General features: G+C 37.4%; 1 protein-coding gene across 10 annotated transcripts in view; it reads right to left on the reverse strand.

Moving 5' to 3' along the window:
• The window catches only part of LOC122795548 (muscular LMNA interacting protein), a 2,709,240-nt gene that overhangs the window by 100,613 nt on the left and 2,580,781 nt on the right, over positions 1-27,846 (reverse strand). The window lies entirely within an intron of this gene.

Raw genomic sequence — 27,846 nt, forward strand, 5'->3', positions numbered from 1 at the left:
GCTAGAAGCCGTAGAAATAACATTATTATTAGAGGTTTGCCTGAATCCTATGAAAATCAAAACTTGTTAACTGTGACTAAACAGATTTTTGAGTCATTACTAAACTGTGAGGCAACTTCAAAAACTGTAATTATAGAGAGAGCACATAGAGCATTGCATGCCAGTCAGGATTCTACAACTCCTCGGATCATATATACTAAGTTACTGAATTTTCAAGATATTTTTCAGATTTTAGAAGCAGCTAAAACCAAAAAACAGTTTGTCTGGAAAAACCATAGACTGTCATTTTCACAGGATCTTCCTCCACAAATAAAAATGAAAAGGCAAAAGCTTTCACCTTATTGTGCAGATCTTATTAAAAGAGGGATAAGGTTTCGAATGAGTTATCCCAATACCATGTCTTTTACTTATAATGACAGAAGATTTTCCCTTACAGATCCTAAAGAAGCAAAAAAAATATTCTTAAAAATATTTAACAAGCTTCCTGAATCTGTGTCTTAGTAATGTATTCTATAACAAGCTTTAAATGGGTTAGTGTTTATTCAAGTAATTCATTTGGTCTCTAAAGAAAAAGTTATTTAATTTCTTAATTGACTGATAAATGGCTTTGTATAAACAGTTAATTAAGCTGTTTTTATTGTATATTCAAGTTTCGTTTAATGTCATTAACAGTCATCACTAGTTTTAAATATTATAATACTTCCATTGCTGACAGTCAGTTGTTGACATTGTGTTCCGTTATTACAAGCATATAGGACACTATGCAAATATCCTAATATTGCTGATAGTTTTTTCATGTATTTTTGGAGGGAATCCTTTTGCTTCTCGTGACTCCAAAAAGAGTCAGTTTGCTTATTTTTGCTGTAACGGACTCCCCGATAAACCCACGCTCTTGCTCTTGAATATGCGGAGCTTCAGGGTGACGTCAGAGCCTGTGTATGCAATTGGAGCACATACGAACATCTGCTAATAAGAAAATCGACGAGATTCAGTTCAATGTATTTTTCGGGCTATTTACTGATGCTCTAGTGAAGTATTATTATTATATACAGGTTTCCTGCATATTTAACTTATTGTTGTAAGCTAAATAGGCTTGCTGGAAGCTACATTCGCATTGCACCTCTGAAAGAAGGTGCATAGTTAGCATCGCTAAGGAAAATATATCCTTCCTGCACTCAAATGGTATGATTCTTTCCTGTGAATAGCTTCGCAAGTAAGAGAGAGATTCAGTTCAATGTATTTTTCGGACTATTTACTGATGCTCTAGTGAAGTATTATTACTATATACAGGTGTCCTGCATATTTAACTTGTTGTTGTAAGCTAAATAGGCTTGCTGGAAGCTACATTCGCATTGCACCTCTGATAGAAGGTGCATAGTTAGCGTCGCTAAGGAAAATATATCCTTCCTGCACTCAAGTGGTATGATTCTTTCCTGTGAAAGCTTCGCAAGTAAAGATTTTTTTTTTCTCTTATTATTTGAACTAAATAGGGCAACAGTCAAATAATATTGATGTGTTATGCAAGGGCTGTGTCTTCTTTACAAGGTGATCGTTGTATTTGATATTATATGCAACTGTGAAATGCATTTTAAGATATGTGATCACACTAATATTTCAATGCAAAAAATGTTACTTACATTTTAATTTTATAATGGGATGATTTTTCAATGTTTATTTTAGACTTGGTTATCTTGTGTCAGTATAGTACATCTCTCAGCTTTAATATTAACCCTTATATTAAAGTTTTAGTTGACATTTTTTTTTATTTTTATGCCAAATATTTTGTTTTTCTCTGAACTAATAATCATATGCATTGGCATATAGATATATTTCTAGATGATGATTCTTTATGTAATGACATATAGTAAAGTTAACTAGAAAAAGTCATTTTATGTTTATAGTGTCTAGTCTAAGACTGCAAGTTAATTGATAAATATGTATACCTGATTTATAAATGGATATCCAAATTTGAGGCAAAATATACACAATTTTTTCTTTTTTTTTTATGGATCCTGATGATTATTGCTTTTTTCTGTGATATTGTGACTTGTTACTTCTATAGTCTATCATTTAACATGTACTTAGGTAGTTATTTATCCTAAGACATGGATGGGGGTAGTCTTTCACCTCAAATGTTGGTTAAATTTGTTCAGATATTTTCTTTAAATGGCTTGACAGTTGTTTGATCTGTTATGGCTGATAACTTGGTTATATATATTGTGTGGTAATAACCCTAGTGTTGATCCTGTGTTTTATTACGATTTTTGAAGGTATATTATTTCCATTTGATTGAATTATAAGAGTTGTGTTGTGCATATGAGATTTGTGAGGAAAAACATTTAAATCTTAGACCTTTCTGTATTATAGGAGCCAGTGGTTACAAAATATAGGGATTGAATATGTTGGACGTCTTGAGTTTAGACAGATTTGTAAATATGTTTAGTTTTATTGTGTGGGTTTTAGTCCTTCTAAGGGCTCTAAGTAAAGCTTTTTGTACTAAATTGATGATTTTGGTAACCAAAAATTTTAATTTTATTCTCTTTTTTCTTGATCTTCCTTCTGTATTAGAGGAATGGTGGGCAGGCACTAGGGTTAGAAAGAAGGAAGTGTATAATTCCATATTTATTATTTCTTTGTGGGTACATTTATTGTTGTGATGTTATCTAATCAAGACCAGAAAACATGTATTGTTTTATTGTTGGGTATTAGTTTTATTTTGTTCAGGTTAATACATTATACTTTCATTAATTTAATATCTAGCCTATCTTGCTCTTATGTCAAATGACATAATAGTTGAATCCTGGAATGTTAGAGGAATTCAAAACAAAGCTAAAAAATCCTTATTATTCCATTTGATAATTAAATCACACGCCAATATTTGTTTTATTCAAGAGACACATATTCCTCGTGACATTTGGGACAAGGAAAAAAATAAAAAATGGATCAAGAAGATAGTAGCTTCTGGGGATTCTTCTAATTCTAGGGGAGTAACCATAATTGTTAAACATAAATTCTTAGGGACTATAATTGATGAGAAATACGATAATGAAGGTAGACGGTGCCTTTTTACAGCTACTTTTCATAATCTTGATAAACCACTATTATTTCTAAATTTATATGGTCCTTGCAATCAACAATATTCTTTTATCTTAAAAATATATAATATACTCACTTCTTATAAGGATCATTATATTATAGTAGGAGGGGATTGGAATGCAGTCATAAACCCAGAACTTGATCGATCTAGCTGTCCTACTTCTTATAATTACCAAGCATCTTTAGCCCTCGAAGATTTAATTTTGGAATATAATTTAATTGACCCACTGCACTTTATAAATATCTCAAATAAGAAAGAAATTTATACATATTATTCAAAATGTAGTCGCTCTTGGTCTAGATTGGATTTTTTTCTGGTTTCTAATTTTCTTTCAAAATTTATATTGGATTTTTATACTGAACCCAGATTTTTTTCGGACCACTCAAGAATTGTACTAAATTTAAACATTATTCATAATGATAAAAACAATACTCACAAAAACAATTGGTCGCTAAACAACAATTTACTCTTAAATAATGATATATGTAAACAGTGTTCTGATATAATTCAGGAAATGGAGCATGATCTGGATTTTACAGATATTCCCTATGATGTTCAATGGGCTGCTTGTAAGGCGAGATTAAGAGGAATGTTTATCGGTAAATCTGCATACCTTAAAAAACAATATAATAAAAAAGTTTTTCTAAAGTCTAGAATCCAGTATCTCGAAAATCAATTTAGACTAAATCAAGATAATGTTATTGAAAAGCAAATTATAGACTACCAAAAAAGAACTAGTCTTGCTGTATCAGAATAACCTCTCTATAGTAGAGCAAAGATTATTAACTACTTATTCAGAATGGGCTCAAGTTCTGTCTAAAATCTTAGCCAGATTAATTAAAAATAACTTCGATAGGCCTAAAATTTCATCTTTATTACACAAAAATAAATTATATAATACAGATAAGGAAATTATACATCTTTTTACTTTAATCTATACAGAGTTATACTCTAATTCATCAAACTTGTTGATTAACAATCATATAAATAGTTTTCTAAGCTCTTTAAGATTCCCTAAATTAAATGAAAATCAAAAAAATTTACTTTCTGCTCCTCTTACTTTTCAAGAAATTTCAGATTCAATAGATAGACTTAAATCGGGTAAATCCCCTGGTCCAGATGGGTTTACACCGGAATTTTTTAAATCCTTTAAGTCGATAATTGTTCCTTTTCTCTTTAAAGTATATAACTACATTAAAATCAAGGATATATCTGATCTTTACTGGAACAGGTCTAAAACTATACTAATTCTGAAAAATAATAAAGAGAAATCAAACCCCTCAAATTACAGGCCCATTTCTTTAATAAATATAGACATAAAGATTTTATCATCAATTTTGGCCAACAGATTAAAACAGGTCTTACCCTCAATTATTTCTCAAGACCAAACAGGTTTTTTGTCTCATAAACATGCATGGGATAATACCCTAACTCTGGAATCTATTATTCATCTTTTAAAAAATGATTCTAACCCAGTATACGCATTGATTCTTGATGCAGCAAATGCATTTGATAGAGTATGTTGGGAATTTCTTTTTCAAACTATGACATGCTTTAATTTCCCCATATCCTTTATAAATTTAATAAAAACATTATATAAGGATATGTATACTACTCTGTATATTAATGGTTACACGTCTTCCCCTATAAAGATTACCAGAGGTACAAGGCAAGGTTGCCCCTTATCCCCTTTTCTTTTTAATATATACTTGGAACCACTGCAGCTATATATTACTCAAAACACCTTTCATAATATTCCAAGGTTTTTTAACACAAATATTTTTTTTCTGCATTTGCTGATGATCTAGTAATATATTTCCAAACTCCATTATCTGACCTTAGTAAAATAACAAACTCTATTGAACGTTTCTCTCTTGCCTCGAATTATCTTATAAATCCTTTAAAAACTCATATTTTTCCTTTAAATCACAAGGTTCATAAATTGTATTTGTTTTCTGACTCACAAATCCAGATTACTTTTGGTGTGAAATATTTGGGAATTAATATGGAGCACAATAATCACTCTTCATTTCAAAACAACATGAGTAAAATATGGAAATCTATAATGTCAGACATGAATAGATGGGAACAGCTAAATCTGTCACTTTTATCAAAAGCTGCAATAATTAAAATGAATATTCTTCCAAAATTTATATATCAATTCAATTCTTCGGATCAGATAATTCCTAAGTCTTTTTTCGAGAAGGTAAATAAAGAATTAGCAAAATTTTTGTGGTTTCCCAAATCGGTTAGGATCTCCTATTCTAGATTGTCAATTACTAAAGATAAGGGAGGATTGGGATTACCAAATTTTTACCTATATTATCTAATTGCTTCAGCAAATAAGCTATTAACTATATCTAACTTTAATAGTGGTAAAGGTAGTCAGTACCCAATATGGGTTAGGTTGTGGTATCATTATATTTTATCTAAAAATATAAATCCAGAGGCCATTCCTTTTATTTATTTAAATATGAAGAGCTCCTGTAAAATTTTGACCCTTCTTAAACACAAGATTAATGCTTTTCAGAATTTATTAAAAATCTGCAATCTAGATAAGTTTTTACACCTCTTTCAACCACTCCATCTAAATCCGAACATAATGTTAGATAACTCTCCATTTAATCTAACAAATTATCCTCGTATTAAAAAGTTAAACGTTTGGGATATCTTGAAATACAAAGACTTGTCATTAGCAAATTTACGTAAGATTCTAAAAGTTAGTTGGAAATACACTGCAGTTTCGTCAAATAAGAGAGGTAATTATGATTAAGTTTGATCTCATAAAGCCTACAGAACTTGATCTTAATAATTTAAAAATGATAATTAAAACATTATTGTCATCAGTAAAAATGTTATCAAAGTCTTATAAACTGATAAACAAATTAACTTTAGACCAGAACTGTCTTTTCTCAAATACCTGGTTGAATCATAATTCTCAAATAACTGAGAATCAAAAACTTCTTGCAATCAGAAATACCAGAGAATTTGCTCCATTTAAGAAATTGATCTACACACAATTAATGATTAGCAATAACGCCTATCATACTCCATATAAATTAAATAAATTTAATGCTAGTAAATGTCCATCATGCACATGTTGCTCCTTTCCCCAAGCTGACCTTTTACATATCCTGTGGTATTGTCATTTTTCTCATAAGCTTTGGACCTCTTTGAAGGTCAGACTGCAGAGAATGGGATATCATAAATCTACGCTGTCCTGGGAATTTGCTATACTTCATATACCAATAGTTCATCTTTCCAAACTGGATACTCATGTACTTATTTTTATTTGTTCGCTTATTAAACTTTATATTACTCAAAATTGGCTTGATCGTACTAAATTAAATTGGGATACTTTTCAAAAAATGGCTTTCCTATATATTGATGCACAAAAAAACTTAGTTAAGAATCCAATAAAAATGATTTTTAAAAACAGAGTGTTGGGGAAGGTTTTAAGTATTATAAACAATTAATGCCTTCCAGAGTCTTTTTTTCTTCCTGGTCTTGATTATTAACTCTTTTATTTTGTTAACTATACTTTATTTACATAAATGTGTACAATGTATAAATCTACCACTGATTTTAAGGTTACCGATTGTATATAGTGTATATATTGGGATTTGATATTTAATGTTCTTTTTTTAACTCCAACAAGAGTTGCATTTTGTTTTATTAAATTGTTAATCTTTACACAACTCCTAAATGTAATGCTTATAAATCAATAAAAAGTTTTTTGAGAAAAAAAAAAAACTCACAGATATCCAAATATTCAGTTAGCACCCTCCCCTGCTGGTCAGCCCGTACTTGTTTTATTACTAAAAACTTAAGAAAATTATCATTAAATTCCAACAAATGCCTATTAAGGGCATTAGTAGTTTTAACATGTTTGATGTCCAGCTGGTGCTCGTATATCCTGTCTCTAAAACATCTGCAAGTTTTCCCTATATAAAATACAGGGCATAATAAACACTTGGCCAAGTAAACCACATTTTTACTCTGTTAATTATAATGATCTCTGGTGTATATATTTTCCCATTCAAATTGAAACAATCTTCAGTTACCAACACATGAGAGCATTGGGAACACATGCCACATTTAAAATTGCCCACATTATGTACACTAGGATGATGTTCCAACCTACCACCATGTTCCAAAATATCTTTAATGGATTGATCCCTTCTAAAAACAAACCTAGGTTTCTTATTGAAATTTTTGGCCATGTTCTTATCTAATTTTAATAAATCCCAGTTCTTTTCAATAAGTTGACAAACTCTATAGGTGTTTTTATTAAAGGTAGTGATAAAACTCAAATTCCTATAGTCAACATCCACTTCAATGTATTTGCTACCATCTACGTCACGCTCCACATTCAAGGAACCTAATATGGATAAATACATACCCCTGGTATGCTTATTCATCCGGGTAACCCCTTTTGGCAAACTTGTCTATGATAAAATTGACTTTATCCATAAATATTTTCTACATTCACTCACATACTTAAAGAAACACTTCTTTATCTACAACATATGTACCAAACTAATACAAGTGTAGCCTTTTGGCTAATCTAATTTCTTTTCTTACTGCTATAAGCATTTCTCTGTATAATTTCTGATTATCTCTACTTGGATTCCTCCTCATATTCTGCCAATATCTCTTTTTGTTTTTAAGCAAAGATGTCACTCTTACATTCATCCAAAGAAGTTTCCCATGATTTCTTTCCCATAATCACATTTTTCACCAGGACAAACATTTCTATGGTATTTTGAATATTACCATAGGTGATGTCCCACATTTCCTGAATATTCTTACCTAAGAATTCTCCTATCTCCATCTCCAATTGTTTAATATTGTTTGACAGCTAAAATATTTATACCATAAGCAATTTTTTCTTAATATGCTTTTATTTATAATTTCCTGAAATTCATAATACAAAATGCACTTAACTACACAATAATCAAAACTAGACAAGTGTTCTGCACATTTACTTCAGCTATTATTATTTCTCTTGATGCCAAGACCACATCTAGTCTGTCACTCCTCTAGTTGGACAAACTGAATTGCATCCAACTCAGTTCAACAGGAGATTTAAATCTCCCTTGTTAAGAAAAATGTATCTTTAATTGAGTGTTTAAGCTCAATGCAACAGTTGTCCATCTCATAAATGGGTTGAAATTTAGGTTGGTAACACCCTACTACTGTGAGTGAAAAAAATCACAAACACCAATTCCTTGGATGGCCCAAACAGATCTGAGAACTCGAACAAAGAGATAACCCGAAACAAATACAAAACCACAGGTTTATTAGGATGTCACACGTATATTCCAAACACAGAACTGCAAAACTGATATTCTAAAGGTTAAGCGCTTTCATCTGGTAAGCCCCAGACTTCATCAGAACCAATGAAAACTTCAGTTACACCATATTTATGTTGCTTTTGGTGCCAAAAAACAATTAAATTAATAATTTACACAATTAATTCTGAAAACATATATACTAACATTACAATGTTAAAATACCTAATGTAAATAATGTCATAACTAAAAAAGCTCTATGATGGCTTAAAAAGCTAGATAAAAATGCTAAATAAATTGTAAATAACTATATAAGTTACTATATAAATTACTACAATGTGTCAATATTCTTGTATAGTCCCTAATAGTCAAGTAATAAAAAAGGTTTTAAGCTAATACTGTCATTCAATCCTGGGGGGGTTATTTGCTTCGATAGCTCCCATTGGTGTACCATCTCCCTCTTTTGGGTCTTTAGGGGGTCCTTCGGCTGTTGTTCACAACGAACAAACCTCTGATGTACATTTTGAGGTACTAGAGGGGGGAGGACAACAACTCACATAGTACACATGACTACCCTATGATTAATCATTTTGGTGGATTTAATGTTTACAATTATACTGATATTGTTGTTACACAAGAGTTTTTTTCAGTATTTAGTAAGGGTATGAAATTTATACCAACGGTCCCATTTAATCTGTTTGAAGTAATTAAAGAAATCAAACTTTTTTGTCGGAGACTAAATTTGGCTATTCAATTTAACAATAGCTCTAGCTCGAATAACAACCAAGAAACCAACCATATTAGATCCAGGTTAGTTAAGAAGAGCTCTTATATTCCAGTTATGAACTCCCAGATTGCAGCGTATGAAAAAATGGTTTGTAAAGACATTTATATGCTTTTTAGGGACATAAAGAGTAATCTCAACCATCCCCCTTTTACTAACCATAATCTTAGTGAAAATTAAAGGAAATGTTTGGATGAGCTAATTCTTAAAAAAGAAATCAGGATAATGAAACCCGATAAGGGTGGAGGGATCGTGATTTTTGATAATCAATGTTATTTAAGAGTTATTCACAACATATTATTTGAATCAGGTAACTATGAGCAGATTTCCCTTAACCAAATTAACATAGGGCATAGGCGAATAGATCTAGCCATAGAAGAATATCTTCTTGATAACCGTATTAGCAATGAACTATATGAATTTTTGAGAACAGAATTTCCTGTTTTGGCACACATTATCGGGATACCTAAAATACATAAGTGTTTGAATAACCCCCCATTTAGATCCATAATATCGGGGTCTAAATCAAAAACATTTAAATTAGGTGTAACTATTGATAATTGGACCAAACAAATTTATGACAAGGTGCCCCAGTTGGTTAAAGACTCTTGGGATTTCTTGAGTAAACTCACCACAGACATTTGGGATGAGGATATGGTGTTTTTGACTGTGGATGTAAAAGATCTTTTTTCTTGCATACCAGGTCCCATAGGTCTAGATTATTTTTTCAACAGTCTGACTAAATACTCTGGTTTGAGTTCTGATAAGATCAACCTCATCATGGATATGATGGGTCTGGTTTTAGATCACAACTATATTTACCATCAAGGTGAATATTTTAGACAGACCCGTGGTGTAGCTATGGGGCATCTTGCGCCCCAGTTTTTGCTAATTTGGTTATGTTGGAGTGGGAAAACCTATATGTGTTTACTAGTGTATATTTTCAATACATTAGATTATATATGAGATATCTGGATGACTTATTTATTATATGGAGGGGTCCTTCTGATTTGATACCTCTTTTTATAACTTACTTAAATCACACGACAGATTTTTTGAAATTCACTTACCAAACAAACAACTCAGGAATAGCTTATTTAGATACTTGGATAAGTAATACTGGAACAAGTTTTGCTTCCAAGATTTACAGAAAACCCACCTTTTCTAATGATTATATTGAATATGGAAGTTGTCACCCCCCTCACATCTTCAGGAATGTAGTCAAAGGACAATGCATAAGAGTAGCACGCATGACATCTACAAGTGATATTATGAATAAAGAATTACAAACAGTGTACAAATTATTTCAAGATAGAGGATACCCCACAAGTATGTTAGATAGCGTGATTAGCTATGTTAAAACACAATGGGGGCAGAAATATTTACCCCTTTTGGGAATAACACGTCCAGTCACCCCAAGATTAGAGGAAGATCGAGCTAATAAGGTTTGTGTTATTATGTTTAATCCCTTTACTAACCTGGTGAGAGAAATTCTTTGGAAACATTGGGATTTAATTTCAAGTTCAAGTACTATAGGACACATTGTTGGAAAGTATCCCATTATAGTACATAAAACTGGTAAAAATTTGTAGAGAATTTTAGAGCAAGGGAAGAAAGGGTTACACACTGTGATGAAGAATGGAACTAGAAAATGTGGAAAGTGTAAGCAATGTATGTATATTAATGACAGTTTAAAAATCAAGGTCAATAATGTTATTAAGAAGAAAAAAGAAAATGTGTGGGAAGCAATGTGCAGAGTAGGTTTTAAATCCCAAGTAGTTCCCTATAAAGTTCCAAATACAATAGGAATCAGGTTCAGATGTCTCCTCAATGCGCTCAATGTGCTCCCCCCCCATCCCTCACATTCATTCCCCTTCCACACTTCCTTTAATCTTGTCAGTTCTCCCCCCCACACACACACACACACCCCTCCTTTCCCCTTTTGCATAGTATTCATTTAGGGCATTGATATAACATCACATAGTCTTATTGTCAATTGTCCTTATATATGTGTACAATTTACACATATAGACATACACATATATAGGTTCATAGGTTCATAGGTTCATAGGTTTATACTAGGCTATCTTCCCTAAGGCATTTATAAGCCTAGCCCAAATTTTTTGTGGCTTACGCCACCCCTTATATGAAAAAATACTGTGCCCATTAGTTTGTTGTGCCTCTGTCCAGCAGTGACACAGATATGATTCCCGGGGTAAACCTACGATCTCCCATCCACAGGTCTAGATTTCTCTTGAACAGAGTCAGCGAGGTGCTCTGCCTCACATGGACCGGGATTTTATTCCACAGCATAGGGAGTCTCTGAGTGATAAATCTATCCCTCCAGCACGTCCTATTTATAGCCGTGCTAAGGTTTAAGTCGCTTGCTCTAGTGGTTTTGGTGGATTTGGATTTTTTGAGGTGGAGCATGTCCATTAATTCCGGGTTGGACATAGCCTTGTATGTCAGGCACATGTCACCTCTGAGCAGACGGTATGCGACTGAATAGAGCTGGAGTTTCTTCAATCTGGCAGCATATGACAGATTTTGGAGTCCCTTTATCCTTTTGGTGAGGAACTTTTGGGGTCTCTTCAATTGCTGCAGATGTCGGGTGAGATACATCCCAAATGGGGCATTGTACTCGATCATTGGTCTGATAAGTGAAGAGTACAGGGGAACAATGACCTCACTAGATCTGGATGTGAATCCCTTCATGATCAGGTGGGCAATGTAGAAGGTCTTTCTAACCACTTTAGCAATGTGAGTGTCAAAAGAAAGGCCACTGTCAACCTGGGTCCCCAGGTCCCTGATAACCTCTTCTGTGCTTAGTGGATTGCCACCTATATGGTAGCTTGGGGTTACCTTGTTTTTCCCGAAGGGTATGACTATACATTTTTTGGCGTTTAACTTCAGGCCATGGCTCTGGCACCAGCTATCTGTTTCCGTGAGTCCCTTCTGACTATACTTTATGCGTTATCCGCTTATACATATTTTTTACAAATGCACACATGCAACATCCCAGTTCCATCTCTCTGTTCCACTTCTATTAGTACATGACATGGATATTTGGATGCATGCATTCCACACATGACATGCGTGGATGCACATTTTTTTAGCTCTGTTAAAAGAATAGAAATATCATTTTTTTATGTATAAAGCATGTTTATAAGATTGATTGTTTAGCAATACAGTATGGCTGACTATATATATATATATATATATATATATATATATATATATATATATATATACATGCCATATATTTTTATGCTCTATATATATTTTTATGTTTTATTCATGATTTTAGAAGTTGCTTACAACAAGCTATGCTTGAAATTAGGGCAGCACTTCCTGTCCCTTTAATTTTAAATAATGCATGCACTTCAACTAATTGAGGATGTGACATCATTGCATTTTTAATGTTTGTATATTTAAATGTTTGCACCAAGCACTTTAGTTGTTATTGGCCTGAAGAAGACCACAAGTTGAAAGCGCTTGCCATTTTTATTTAATAAATATTTATAACCTCCGCTTAACGCTTGTATTTACTTGATTGTGCATGACAAGCTATAGTTTTGTGGAGTTGCACTAACAAGAGTTTGTGGCTGAACTACTAGGAAGAGGAACACACCCGCTGGTTTTGGGTGTCAGCAATTGCCTGCATAGGCTGTTTATATTGAGGAGACATCTGAACCTGATTGGTATTGTATTTGGAACTTTATAGTGAACTACTTGGGATTTAAAACCTACTCTGCACATTGCTTCCCACACATTTTCTTTTTTCTTCTTAGCAACAGTACATTTTGTGGGAAGTGGAATAACACGTGAGCATTTTTTTTGGGATTTTATTTTCAATAATGTTATTAAATCTACTATATACTGCAGAAATGGTAATTGTAACACACAGCATATAGTTTACATTGCTATTTGTTCTAAATGTCCGGCCTAATATAGTGGCAAAACAGAAAGGAAGCTCCGAACACGTATATATGAACATTTGTACAGGATCAAGAAATGTGATCCTAAAAATGCTTTAAGTAAACATATTATGGATAAGGGCAACGAACATACCTTTAGTTTTGCTATTATTGATCAGGTTGACATAACTGACAGAGGTGGGAATTGGAAAGTGTATCTATCTTGGGTTGAAAGCAAATGGCAGATTAGTTTAGATGCCACAACCCCCCCCAGGATTGAATGACAGTATTAGCTTAAAACCTTTTTTATTACTTGACTAGTAAGGACTATACAAGAATATTGGCACATTGTAGTAATTTATATAGTAACTTATATAGTTATTTACAATTTATTTAGCATTTTTATCTAGCTTTTTAAGCCATCATAGAGCTTTTTAAGTTATGACATTATTTACATTAGGTATTTTAACATTGTAATGTTCGTATATATGTTTTCAGAATTAATTGTGTAAATTATTAATTTAATTGTTTTTTGGCGCCAAAAGCAACATAAATATGGTGTAACTGAAGTTTTCATTGGTTCTGATGAAGTCTGGGGCTTACCAGATGAAAGCGCTTAACCTTTAGAATATCAGTTTTGCAGTTCTGTGTTTGGAATATACGTGTGACATCCTAATAAACCTATGGTTTTGTATTTGTTTCGGGTTATCTCTTTGTTCGACTACTACTGTGAGTGTCTTATACCTACAACAGATGTCTATTCAAAAGTGACTCCGAAATAAATAATACTTTTGACTCGGTGAAATGATAATATTTCTTGCTAGTTCTAGAAGAATATGGATTTTCTTTTAGCTATGCACATTGTATTAATCTTCTCTATACAGATTGCTTTGCATATGTCAAAATAAGTACTTTTACATCTGATTCTATACAAGTATTAAAAGGAGCTAAACAAGGATGTCCTCTTTCACCTCTGCTTTTCACACAAGTTATGAAACCTTTTGCTAACTTTATTAGATCAAATACAGATAGAAAAGGTATTAAATTAATGGAGAATTCAAGTTCTTAAATTCAGTTGTTTGTGGATGACATCTTATTGACACTGAGTAATAATAAATATAAATCTGCAACTTTTTTAGCAATGGAACTATTTCAAAGAAAATCTGTCTTAACATTTAATGATAACAAAACAAAAATTTTACCAATAACCATAAATAAGAATAAAGTCTGAAATAAGTTCCTTAAATATATTGTTAAAGAAAAGAAAATGAATTATTTGGGAATAGCCATAATGGATAATATTAAAGATATACTAAATTATAATTACAGTCACGGCCTTCCCTCTCAGCAGTGCGCTATGCATATTAATGATGGTGCATTGCTGAGGGAGAGCATAGGAACAAGGATATTGAATTGCTGTAGGGAGAAGTGTAGTGGCTACCAGTGATTGTGGATGCATACAGGGTGAGGATCCCTGTACTGCTCCCCCACTACTGTTGAAATGCTGTGAATTGTGTCAAATGTGTAATATTTTATTTTATTTTTTTCCCATTTTTTTGTATGCCAAGCTGTGCTCACATATAGACAGCTGATACCTGCCAGACATCTAAAAATAGAAATCAGATGTCATTAATTATCATAATTATGAATTTTTCCTAATTTAAAGGGTTTTTTCTTTTCCTTTTTTTTTAATTGCTTTTTGCGCGGTGTAGCACAGAGTGCCGCAGAGCTGAGCAGTGCTCATACTTGCATAGCCAATAGTTGCTAGACATCTAAAATAGAAACTGGATGTAATTAATTATGCATGTCTGGGTCTATTTAAGCACGTTTGCATGGGATGCAGTGGTGCTTAGAAACACTAACAAGTAGACCAGTAGTATATGTGAAGTTATACTAATTTTCATAATATCCAGTAGCTAAATGCGTAGAGATACAGCCTAATGTTTAGTAGGTTCTGGGTTTGAGTCCATAGCAGTGATAAGATGTCTGTCATTTAATTTATTATATATGTTTCATTTTAAAAACAAATTTGTGAAATATGGCACTGCTGCACTATGCTGATCACTGCTTAAACATGCTAATGTATACGTTTGTTTGCAGAGTGCTAAGCTTAGCTAAATCCTTGGTTGTGCAAGTTTTCATACTGCTTAGTTCTGTTTAGGTGTTTTCTGCCCTCCTAAGCAACACAGCACTTTTTTGAATGTTCATCAATAGCATGTTAGGGTAGGAAAACAGTCTATATTAGGTGCAATAGGTGGGAATTCTGCAACAGTCTTTGGAGTCTGATCAGCTAGTGATATGGCAGGTGGTGCTGGTAAAGGTATGTGCTTTCGGGTGCAGAGATAGGGTGTTCAGGAGTCCAGGGTCTTTGTTGGGCTCCTGGTAAAAAAAATCATGAACCCAGGCTGCTGCAGGGTAGTTTCTAGGGCTCTGTGTTCAAAGGCCTAGGACTGGCGGGCCAGGGAACTCACCAGTGTAACTGATATCCCCCACATTGATGAGCAGAGTCATCACAATTATGAAGACCTGAAGAAGAGAAAGAGGGGAACCTTGGACATCTGGATCCAAGAAGCTAGAGCAGGGAATTCCCCACAAATATGCAAGTATGTTTTCTACTGTTTTACCAATATTCAAGTTGAATTTCTGCACAACTGGTATGCATGATGGTGTGCTTCTCTCCCAACAGATACAACTGAGAGAGCTTGCAATGTTGATTCCAATGCTGGGAACCTGGCCAGGTTGTGCAGTGAGTATGGTATGTACAGATTTATTATGCTAACTGTAGTGTGATAAGCAAGAAAGAGTAAAGCATTTACTGCAATAAAGTATACACAATAAAAACTGTAGTGCAATAAATGGGCAATTAGAGCTGTGGTGCAATAAATTAATGATAACTGCTCTATTGCAATAAACAATACCAATAACAGTAAGCAAAATGGTGTACAGCAGGACTATGTTGTCATAACCATTGTAAAAGAGCTGTATGCATTGCTTGTTGATGGTAATTTTACTGCAGTCAAGTGTAACAATGTAATAGCTGTGGAATGCTAAATCAATGGCCTGCAAACTGTATTGTTTAACTCACAGTACGGTCCAAGGCTGTCTCCAGGCCAATATCAGTCACATGATGCTCTCTGTTCCTCCTACTTCAGGCAAGGTGAGGTAGCCCACTCTATGGGAAGATATTGTGCGGACTTCACAGATATTTATCAGCAATACCAATAAAGTGTTAAGCAGCATTGTTGGCTCCTACAGAAATGTGTTTTAATAAATGCAGTATGGCTGTATTCCATATATGTGTGTTCTACTGTCACTTCAGTCAAGTATAGCACTGTAATAGTTCTAGAATGCAAAATGAATTCAGTCACATAATGCTCTCTTTTTCTCCCCACTCCAGGAACAAATGGTATATGGTTGAGGTAGCCTACGTTATTAACAGATATGATTGTGGTTACATTTCACAGACGCTTATCATCAATACCAATAAAGTGTTAAGCAGCATTGTTGATTCCTAAATACATCTGTCTAAATATTCTCAAAATGGCTGTATTCTTTGCATGTCTGTACTAAGCTCCTACAGTCAATGTTAATTTTTTTCCAGATGTCCCCTGCAGTCACAGCTATTGGATTCTATTCCCATGCCTGCTAACTAAAGCATGATGGGTGTCTAGTTTATGTACTGTATACAAACATGCCTCTCAAGTGTCACAATTGCATGTAATATAATTAAAGCTGTCTAATCCATCTGTCACAGGATTACCAGGAAAATGGCTACCTGGAATGCAATGTGTTATCAAATCTACTTACAGAACACCTTGGTAGTTATAGAAGTCCACATTATGTGAAAGTGCTCTATGTAGATGTGTACCTGCATTTGTTATTGCTCGGCCCATGCTGACCAATGCTAACAACTTGAATGTATGTACATGCTACATCAGCTATAGGAGAATTGTAGTCACCGTACTCAAAACTGACACTGCATGCCCGTAGGGTACATTTGTCAGTGTTTTCATAGGTTCATAGGTTTATACTAGGCTATCTGCCCTAAGGCATTTATTTTAAAATTTTGTGGGCTTACGCCACCCCTCTTATATGAAAAATACTGTGCCCATTAGTTTGTTGTGCCTCTGTCCAGCAGTGACACAGAGAAGATTCAAACCTATCTCCCGACTCCCATCCACAGGTCTAGATTTCTCTTGAACAGAGTCAGCGAGGTGCTCTGCCTCACATGGACCGGATTTTATTCCACAGCATAGGAGTCTCTGAGTGATAAATCTATCCCTCCAGCACATCCTATTTATATCCGTGCTAAGGTTTAAGTCGCTTGCTCTAGTGGTTTTGGTGGATTTGGATTTTTTGAGGTGGAGCATGTCCATTAATTCCGGGTTGGACATGGCCTTGTATGTCAGGCACATGTCACCTCTGAGCAGACGGTATGCGACTGAGTAGAGCTGGAGTTTCTTCAATCTGGCAGTATATGACAGATTTTGGAGTCCCTTTATCCTTTTCGTGAGGAACTTTTGGGGTCTCTCCAATTGCTGCAGATGTCGGGTGAGATACATCCCCAATGGGGGCATTGTATCGATCATTGGTCTGATAAGTGAAGAGTACAGGGAACAATGACCTCACTAGATCTGGATGTTCATGATCAGGTGGGCAATGTAGAAGGTCTTTCTAACCACTTTAGCAATGTGAGTGTCAAAAGAAAGGCCACTGTCAACCTGGGTCCCCAGGTCCCTGATAACCTCTTCTGTGCTTAGTGGATTGCCACCTATATGGTAGCTTGGGGTTACCTTTTTTTCCCAAGGGTATGACTATACATTTTTTGGTTTAACTTCAGGCCATGGCTCTGGCACCAGCTATCTGTTTCGTGAGTCCCTTCTGAAGGATATCCGTGTCCGATGCACTTTCCACTATGGCGCCCAGTTTGGAGTTGCAAACTTTGTCAGCCAAAGTCCTCCCATGCTGGCCTGTACTTCTGAGAAGTAGATGCCAAACAATAGGCGAGCCCTGTGGGACACCACTTGTGACCGGCTTGGAGTCTGACACAGCGCCAGCAACTCTAACCCTGTGGGTTCTGTCCTTAAGCCAGTTTGCAACCCATCTTGTGACATATGGGTTTACATTTAAGTTAGTTTTACATACCCCGTGGGGGTATTGTTCGAAAAGCCTTTGCAAGGTCAAGGTAGGCTGTATGGACTGCCTTTCCCTCATCAATGGCCTTGGTGACTGTTTTGATCTTCCCTTGACAAAGCCAAACTGGGTCGGGTCCAATGTCTGCAAGTCCCCTATATCTTTGTTTATGAGCTCCATTATGATCCTCTCCATAGCTTTGCAGACTAGACTTGTTAAGCTTATGGGGCAGTAATTACCAGGGTCCGTGCGCCTTTGTGGAGGCGCTTTAGTGGGAGTGGACCACAGTTGCCGACGCCCACCCTTGGGACCACAGCCGCCGCACGCACTCCTTGAGCACGTATCCTGTGGTAAGGCTGAGATTAAACAGCTGCCTTATGTGCGGGGTTAATTCCTCATTTAGTCAGGTAGCACACAGCCGGGGACACCATCCGGTCCCATTGATGCTGTGTTTTAGCTTTAGAGAGAGCAGCTTTCACCTGCACATTTGAGATGTCCCCGAGGCTACACTCGGCTGGGATAGTTATCTCTCCTTTAGTGGGGGGAGAGCGGGGTGAAGTTTGCACTGAACCTGTCTGCCAGTATGTTGGCAATGTCTGTGGGTTCAGTGATTTTTGTATCATTTTGGACTAATTTTGAGCATATCTGGGAGTTTCCACCCAGGTTCCTAACATAGCTGAAAAAGGCCTTATGATTGAATCCATGGCAATTTTTCTCTCAAAATTGGCCTTAGTTGACTTTATGAGTGCTCGTAATTGTTTACTAATAATGATCAGGGTGACTTTTTATGGATTTTGTTCTATCATGTAATAGCTTTCTCCTCTTATTGTAAAGTTTGTTAATGGCTGGGGCCCACCAGACTGGACGTTTGCCCTTTGTGGAAAGAGTCTTGGTTTTATTTGGGATTGCCTGATCCATGCAGTCCTGGAGGTGTTCACAGAAGGCATTTGTAAGGGCTTCCAGAGTTTGGGTTGTGGTTTCCTCTGGCTCAGGGCCTTGAAGGATACCACACCAGTCTTGAGTAGTGTGAAGTTTGCTTTAGAGAAGTTCTTCACTATGGTCTTTTTGTTTGGGGTGGGGCGGATGTGGATTTCCAGTGAGATTAGTTTATGATCAGATCTCACCAATGAGGGATATACATCTGGTGTGGAGCATTTTGTCCCCATGTTTGTGACAATGAGATCTAGTATATTTTCTCCTCGGGGAACAGTGACTAGCTGTTCCATGGCATTTGAATTTATGAATGCCAGGAACTAGAAAGTTAGGGCTTGAGTAATGTTCCCAGTCTATATTTAGTTGAAGTCACCCAATATGATGGTGTTTGAGATACATTTATACCTCCAGTGTCTTCAGGAAGGCTGTGTGGGGTTCCTGAGTTTGAGAGGGTGGCCTGTAGCATGCTGCAATTTGTAGAGCAGTTTTGCCTATGGTTAGTTGCACCTGGATGGTTTCCGGTTCCGGCGTTGCCACCAACCTGGAGGTGTGGGTATCCTTTATGAATATGGATACACCCCTCCTTTTGTGTGTGGTCCGGTTTTGGGGGCGGAACGCTGATATGAGTAAAAACTAATAGTGCCGGGTGCTCTCAGGAGCCTTGAACCAGGTTTCAGTTACAGCACAGACATCGATGTTCTCCATACTGAGAAGGGCCTCGTGCGTGCATTTTGAGATTTAGACTTCTGGCATTGAGCAGCATTACCCTCAGTTTCTTCCCATTTTTGTTTTCTAGGGTGGTAGGTTTAGAATTTGAGCCTTGCCTAAAAAGGCACTATGGGGTGGCAAGAGCCTTAGCCAATATCCGAATCCCAGGGTGACAGGTGCAAGCGTCCCTTGCAAAGCAGCGTGGCTTGTCAAGCATGTCATCCCAGGCAGACAGACACTGGATCCTTTGAATGACACCAGACATTAAGCCAATTGTTAAAGCTGATCATCTTGTCTCTATATTGTGGCATCATTCTTGGTGAAGGAAGGATACTGCTCAGGGTTAGGGTCATACCTGCCTAGGCTACATAATCAGAGAGCTCCTCTATGTCTCTTTTCATGTAGTCCAGGGAGGTACATCTCAGGTTGTTCACACCAGCATGGACAATGACTGTGTCATATTTGTACTTGCCATGGAGTGACCCGAGTGCTTGTGTTATGTGGCGGATTCTAGCGCCCGATAGGCAGCTTACTGTGACCCTCTCCTTGTTAAGCCTGGTGAGTGGGACGTCAGTGTGTCTGACTATGGAGTCACCTATGACAAGTATGTTTGATGTTGTATTTGGCCTTAAGGGCTGTGACTGCTTTGCACACTGCTTTTGTGGTTTATGTGTTGCTTGTGGGGTGTCTTGAGGTAGCAGTTGTTTGGGTGTCTGCTTTGGAGGCCTCTGCTGTTTAGGTAAATTTTTACTCAGAGCCTCCGAGTATGTCTTTGTGTGTTTATGTGTTTGATTCAGTGGAGTGGTAGCATTATGTGAGGCTGGTTTTGTGGTGTGTGTAGTTGCCTTCTCCTCCTGTCTGGTCTTGCCAGTCCTGAGTTGAGAGAGCTCAGCCTCCAGTTTGGCTAAATAGCTGCATATCTCAAGTATTTGTGTTATGTGGGAGGAGGAGGATTGTCTGTGTACATGAGGCAGTTATAACATTGCCTCAAGATTCCCAGATTCACCAGCTGGACTGGAGAGGAGATTGACAACTGACCTTTGGACATGCTAGAATAATATTGGGAAATCCTTAATTGAAAACAAGGGCCAGTGGGGAGTGAGGGTGTAGTGCTTTTAATTTTAGTGCTGACTTATATAATTGCTTTAGTGAGCAAGTGCCAGGTAACTTGAGTGCAATGTGTTACAAGTAACTAAATGCAAAAACGACAAACAGTAACTTTCTTTCAAGTGAAACAAGGAAATAAGTACAGTAAGCAATGCAGATATCACTAGTGATCCACAGAAGCGCTGAGAAGTTGTGTATTAGGTGGAATTAGCTTCCAGGCAAATAACAAGCAAACAAACAACAAGCATATAAACAAAGCTAGATTCAGCAGGCCTGGATCTAGTCTATGCTACAGCAAACAAGGTGAACCAATTTCAATAAGATACAGTTCAAATATTCAGGCACTATAAACCTTTAACCAGAAATTCCCAGCTCAGAAGGGCAGAGTCCAGCCTCTTCTCCCACAAGAGTGCAGACCACGAACCTTCTTAATGTAAAATAACTGGCCTGAAGCCCAAGTGCCTAAACCAGAACTAATACACTTGGACACTGGGCTCTCAATCAGCAGTTCCCAACTTAGAAGGATGAAAGCTACCTGTCTTGCCACCACAGTGCTTGCCACAAACCTTCCTAATGTAAAACAACTGGTCTGAAGCCCAAGTGCTTAATCCAAAAGACTTGAATGATAGCTACACTTTAATCAAGTTACAACCAAGCAGTAATAAATACCATTGAATACTTTAGAGAATTTCAGGGATATAGTCTGCATTGTCAGTAATGGATTGTTTCTCTCTTTCTCCCCCACCCTTATCTTCATTTATTTATTATTGTTATGTGTTATTATGATTCAATAGTAACATATTTTGTTAAACTAACTGTTTTGTTGGCCTTATGGTTTGCTTCCTACTGGCATGTTTTAACATACTGACTGTTATATTATTTACTGTTGTGTTACCCATAATATACATTAATATGTATTTGGATTGAGTAAAATGATGTTGCATTCTGTTAATACTAACAATGGTTTGGTTGTTACTAACCTTAACTTATTGCTATACCTCATTTACCACAGCACATCAAGGTAGGCCGGTTCCGGTGATCCACCTACCTTGCCTCAACTGGCTGTGGCAGACCAGTGGTGTCCTCTCTGTTGCCCCTGTGCTACCTGCCATGTTAGCTAGTACTGTCCCATGGGACAGGGCTTGTCCCTCTCTCTGGGAGCAGTGGTGGAGGAGGTGTTGTCACCAGGGTTAAGCTGTCGGCCTTGGTGTGCAAGATAGTCTACCATGGGTTTGACCTCTGTCTGCACTGGATTGAGGCCTTGCTGACTGACCTGGTGGGGCAGCCTTGCCCCGGTGGCCAGCCTCCAGTACTGCCACCCTGGGGCAGTGAAAGAGCAGTGCTGGCAGTCCCATGAGTGGGGTTGTGATTCATGCTGCTGCCACCTGGAGGCACATGGGACTTAGATTCCATAACACCCTCCCTATCCAAGGTATTCACCCCTCATGTGTTACACACCATTCCTGTCTGCTGTCTTCTCTGTCTTGTCTGTCTGTGAATGCATCAACACCTACCCAGTTTTACATTCCCCACATGCACCTATATCCCTTCCCCAACATTCCATTCTCACCTTAAAAAAAATGGGCATCTGTCCCAAAAAAAAATATCGACCCATGCATAGCTCTCAATTTCAACACAAATATCCACTGGACATGTAATTTGGTCCAATTGGCTTGACAATGCAGTCATGTTGTCCCACCCCCCCGGGGTTGAGTGTTCAAAGTCATGTCCAAATTCTGTCAAAGTGCACAATTGTCACTGTACAAGAAATGGACAGCCATGGTTCTTTCTTTCACCCTTCCTGCACATTCCTAGCTGCTTTCACTGTGTTTTTCCCCCTGCTTCCACCCCATTTCACCACTTCCTATCTCCCCATTTGTCTTTTCTTTATATTTTTGTAGTGAGACACTGTGCAACATGCTGACTCAGTCATTAATTGCTGCCTACATCCCTACCTGCTTTTCACTATGTTTTTCTCCCTGCTTCCACCACTTCCTATCTCCCCATTTGTCTTTTCTTTATATTTTTGTAGTGAGACACTGTGCAATGCGCTGCGTTGTGCAGCTTCACTAAGCTCGGCTAAATATTGACTATACGTGTTTTTAAACTTGTAATATACACTTACAAGATAAACGCCTGTCCCATATTTTGAATGCAAGACCAGTGCACCTGCAGACCACAGCATTAACCTTTAGTGCCATACAACTCTTAATTAAAACAAGTGGTTTAAACAAAACATAGTAATTACCAGTTACAATCATTAAGCATGTTTCAGCAGAGCTGCATGCCTTGCAAACTTGATTAAAAAGTAATGGAAAAAAATGGGAGTGTACATTGGAGTCTGGTGCAATGGTACACCACTAGAAAGCCAAACGCATAATAATGGATGTAAATAAGGCCTGTGATAGCAGGTACATGTGCCCTTCCGCAGCAACATGTAGAAAAACACCTGCTAAGGCATTAATGGCAAATACATGTTCAACTGGGACCCTGGTGCACACATACATCCATATATAGCCATGCACATACTGATGGATGCTGAAAATGTATGTCACAGCCTGTATGTGTGTGCACATGTATATTGCATATACACATTCTGTAGTAGTGACTCAGTAGCTTAGTCTGTTAATAGCCTTGCAAACGGTACATTGTGCCACACACAGTCCTGGGTTCATATCCAGTGGTGTGTAGAAGTGACTGTACAGTATTGAGAAAGCAGCAATTAATGACTGAGTCATGCACTCTTTATCCACAAAAAATGCATTTCAAATGACATGTCTGCTTTACACTGATGGAAGTCACAGGCCTTCTGGTAGGAATACACTTTATATATCTCTATAGCAAAACTATATGTTCATAAAGTGTCACATCATGCAATAATATGCATTCACAGAGAATGTCAATGCAGGTACTGCAAATGAGGAACACTAATATCAGAGTGCACCATACAATCCTTCCAAAATCACAGTGCAGACTATCACAGCTGCACAGCAGCTAACATTCACATTGGAAGACCCTACTTGTAACAAGGCCTGCCTTCATACACGCTGCAAATTACTAGCAGACTTAGCACATGGCCTGGCAGTTGCCCAAATGGTGGACATATTCTTATATTTATATCCCATCTAATTCAAGAATACACCAAACATGTTGCCTGGTACTCTGTTAGTGATACCATTAACTAACATACTTACCTTAAACACATGACTTAATTGGAGTTGAAAGGGTAGCTTCACTCTGGCTCTACCTCTACATCTATAACAAGGCTGGCACAGCTCCCACAGTACTCCTACAGCTTGTTGTCATCCAAAGTGTTCACAATCTCTGCCTATGTCTATTACCTGCAGCAGCAGCTGCAGCCTGTAGCACACACATCTCTATGTAAAGGTTTTCTGCTACAGACCTACCCTCTGTGACAATGTAGTCTCCTCACCCTAGTAATGGCCAGCAAAACATATCAGAAAGAGGCCCTAATCTACATGAAGGCCTTATATATTGTACAGTGGTTGCATGTCATTGGCAAATCAGCTGTGTTGGCTGCAGTTAACATTTCAGACCCACAAACTGGTTTAGAGGCAATCACCTGCTGATGAGAAGCATATTTAAAAGGCAAGCAGCTGGCTATGGGGAACCATTCTGTATGACACTTTCCTCACACAGAGCATGCATTTGTCAAAATCTTACTATCACCACATATCAACAGAAGAGTACTGCACTCCATCAGGTATGTAACTGATTTTGTGTACAACAGGTTGCGGATGGGTGAAGAGACTTACAGTGAATAGGGATAACAGCATTAAGCCTGGCTTAGCCTGTGATAATGACATGTCATTGATCTCCTGCTGTCTTACACCTACATGGGATGTACAATACATCAAGGGTGCATTGTCATTTGTCATTGTGGCACACTGGTCTCGTTGGACTATCCCTTTATAGTGGTTGTAATAGCACACTTCTATTTGTGTGGCACTGTTCTTATGACATATTATCAGGGGGTTGCCCATATGGGACACACCACAGTAGAATCGAGTGTTGGGGGTGTGATCGGGTCTACCTGATTTAACTGAAAGTTTCAAACACCGACAATGAGAACACCGACACCGGACAACTGACCACAGAAAAGACCAAAAGTTGAAAATTCCGACATCGAGAACACCGACATGTTAAGGTAAGTGTGCGGTAGGGACGGACGTTAGGGTCAGGGTTCAGGTAAGGTAAGTGTGTGATAGTGACGGACGTTAGGGTTAGGTTGTGGGTCAGGTAAGTGTGCGATAGTGACAGACATAAGGTTTAGGGACAGATTAAGTGAGTTAGAGTTAGGGTGCGAGTAAGGTAAGTGTGCAATAGTGATGGACTTTAGGGTTAGGGGAGGATTAAGTGAGTTAGAGTTAGGGTGTGGGTAAGGTAAGTGTGCGATAGTGACAGACATAAGGTTTAGGGGTGGATTAAGTGAGTTAGGGTTAGGGTGCGGGTAAGGTAAGTGTGCGATAGTGACGGACCTTAGGGTTAGGATTTGGATTAAGGTTAGTGCATAGATCGTTGTGTATGTAAGGTTTAGTGTAGGTTTGTAAAGTGTTTGGTGTGCTTGTGTTTTGTGTGTGTGTGTGTGTGTGTGTGTGTGTGTGTGTGTGTGTGTGTGTGTGTGTGTGTGTGTGTGTTTTTTGGAAAAGGTATTTGTTTAGTTCATTGTTGGGATTGTGGTTTGTCGCGCATGTGAAGTTTTGTGTTTTTGAACTTTCGGTTTTGTGGTGTTGGTTATTTCATTGTTGGTGTTTTGGCATGCCGGCATTATCAGGTAGACCCGTGTGATCATACAGCAGTATCTGTCATGGGACACATAGGAACACCTGACTATTGCTACTATCCCAGTTGTATCCACACACTTAGTATGTTTGCACACTGCGGAGCATGACATGTGTGACCAAGCAGTGGATAGAGCCAGACATTTGTCCTTGCTGAATCTCTACATAGTGTACTTCCACGTATGTTATCCTGTAATGAGTTCCCCTTTTATTCTTTTATTGTCTTTCAGGAATCATGTACCTAGATGCCATGCATCCTTCTCTGATGCAGAAAATAAAATTATACTGGAAGGACTAAGGCAACATCACCACATCCTTCTGTCCAGGGGAGACAAAACAGGTAATAGCAGGCTGCATTTTGGGCAGACCTTGCCCATGATGTGAATGGCATGGGCCATCATGGCAAGACATATGGTTACAGGTTTGACACTGCACAATGGACATGATCAATGCTGCATGATGAAGGGTAGCAGATGTAGCCAGGGATCATGCTGTCACCAGTGGAGGCCCTGCAGCAGAACAACCACTCTTGGCCATTGAGGAATTCCTGGTGAACCTAGGGACACATGACAGCTCCCAGGCAACCATCACACCATACATCATGGAGGTGGGTGCCACAGTTTCCATAGCAGAGGAGCATGCAGGTAGGTTTACTGTTATCAGCATTGTTATACTGTAGCAGTCAGAGTGTCAGGCTGTACATACTTTTATGTGAGTGTCAGGTCTCTGTTCTTTGGGGGGGGGCTTTTAAACTCAGTTATACTCTCATACTCAGAATGTGACCAATACAAGTAACACAACAGCTACTGTAAATGTGAGATATATGAACATATTACCTCATTGTGCTGCAACATGTGTTGGTACTGACATTACCTCACCTTCAACTTTTCACAGGTCCATCAGGTATTGGCCAAGGCCATGGTCTTGCTCCTGGTAAACATGACACTGTTTTGGTAAGGGACATTTATATTCTATTAAAGTTAAGGGCCAGAATAATGTCCTATTGTTATACTGTAGCAGTCAGAGTGTCAGGCTGTACATACTTTTATGTGAGTGTCAGGTCTCTGTTCTTAGAATGTGACCAATACAAGTAGCACAACAGCTACTGTAAATGTGAGATATATGAACATATTACCTCATTGTGCTGCAACATGTGTTGGTACTGACATTACCTCACCTTCAACTTTTCACAGGTCCATCAGGTATTGGACAAGGCCATGGTCTTGCTCCTGGTAAACATGACACTGTTTTGGTAAGGGACATTTATATTCTATTAAAGTTAAGGGCCAGAATAATGTCCTATTTAAACATACTTTCCTGTGTAAACAGAGTAGAATGCTTTTATTTTCCAGTCTGTAACAGGTACCTAAGGATCTTGGGGGGGGGGGGGGTAATGAGTAATCACAGGAGTGTAGTTGAACAAAATGAAACACTTTGACAGTGACAGTTAAGAGCAGATAAGCCTCCTGATTTTAAATAAGGCAATTACTGTAAAATAACTTTTAAAAAACAAAAGGTTGAAAAAAAAATAATTTAGGCAATGAAATGTGTATTTCAATATATTTGTTAAGATAGGTGTACATTCATATTGATTAATTAAAAGGAAAATTTTACTGGTCAAGTTTAACTTGATTTGCTTGAACTGATTGTTATAAAGGTCTTGAGTTGAGTGTGTATGTTGTTCTGAGGAAGTATTTTCTGGACAAAAGCAGAGAAGAAAAATGTTTCACCATTAATCCAGTTATGGGTCTTTGTTATTATGAGTATTGGTGGATTTTTCATACACAATAGTGCAAGTATTCATGTACTGCTTTTTTCTTTCTTATCAGAAATGACTGAGGGGGTTGGTGTCTGTCCCCTACACAACCTGATGTCAGTGTTTCTTCAGACTCTGATGATGATGGTGGCTACAGTGAGGCACAGGTGGGATGTTGGGGGCTAAATCTGTCCCAGAGGCATATATCCCTCTTCTGCTTCCATTGTCACTGCACACAGTCAATATGCCTCCACATACCCTGTCCCTGGAGGCCACAGATATTGGAGAGTCACAGGGTGGGGACATTGAACAGAA

Source organism: Protopterus annectens, chromosome 2.part2 (assembly GCF_019279795.1).
Source record: "Protopterus annectens isolate FY-2018-M chromosome 2.part2, PAN1.0, whole genome shotgun sequence".
NCBI lineage: Eukaryota > Metazoa > Chordata > Ceratodontiformes > Protopteridae > Protopterus > Protopterus annectens.